The sequence below is a fragment of the Apaloderma vittatum genome, unplaced genomic scaffold (assembly GCF_000703405.1).
Source record: "Apaloderma vittatum isolate BGI_N311 unplaced genomic scaffold, ASM70340v1 scaffold26564, whole genome shotgun sequence".
Classification (NCBI taxonomy): Eukaryota; Metazoa; Chordata; class Aves; order Trogoniformes; family Trogonidae; genus Apaloderma; species Apaloderma vittatum.
Window position 1 is genome coordinate 20,596 of NW_009713633.1, and position 863 is coordinate 21,458.

Below are 863 nucleotides of genomic sequence, written 5' to 3' on the forward strand. Positions count from 1 at the left end.
CAGTGGTGGTGTTGAGGTGGGGGCTGTCTGTGGCCAGCAGTGGACTGGGGTGAGACACAGCCAATGGCGCTGAGTGACCATCCCTGGGAGCCAGAAGAGGCAGATCCACTGGGGGCCTGGTTTCAGGAGCATCAGTCCCTTGGGCAGGTGGCTCTGGTGATAGCCCAGCAGTGACGATTGTGTGGCTGGGAGTTGGCCCCTCTGTGCTGGCACCTGAATTCTCTTCTGTGTCCACCTCCAGGGACACCATGTCCACTGCTCGCCCAGTGGTGCTGCCGTGAGGGTGGGGGTCACCTGAAGCACCCATTGCTGCTGGCGAGATGGCTGAGGACAGTGGGGACATGCTTGCTGCCGTCTCTTGGAGAATGCTGGATGCGGACACTCCCAGAGTCATCCCTGCAATGGCACTGCCTTCTAGGAGAGGAGACACGTCTGCTCGCGATGCCACAGGGACGCTGGCTGCTCTAGGCAGCCCCAGGCTTCCTGGCTCAGCCATGTCTGTGCCTGGTGTGGAGCTGGGTGACCACATCTCTGCTCCTGGAGCTGCCTCATGTTGGGGCCCAGCCCCGAGCGGTGGTGTTGGTGCAGGTCCAAGGGTGTCACCCGTTCCCACGGTGGGACCAAGCTGGCTGCGGCTGAGAGATGCATGAGGCAGAGCCAGGGTGGCTCCAGTGTCCCACAGCATTGCTTTGGCATTGCCACTAGCCAACGATGCTATTCCCACCCCTACTTCACTAATTGGAGTGTTGCTAATGAGGGAGGATGGTCCAGCAGCTGTCCCAGTCTCAATGTCATACTCACTGTGGGAAGACCCGGGTGCAGCAGCAGCTCGGGGGGGCCTGTCTGGCCTTTCTCCCCCCACA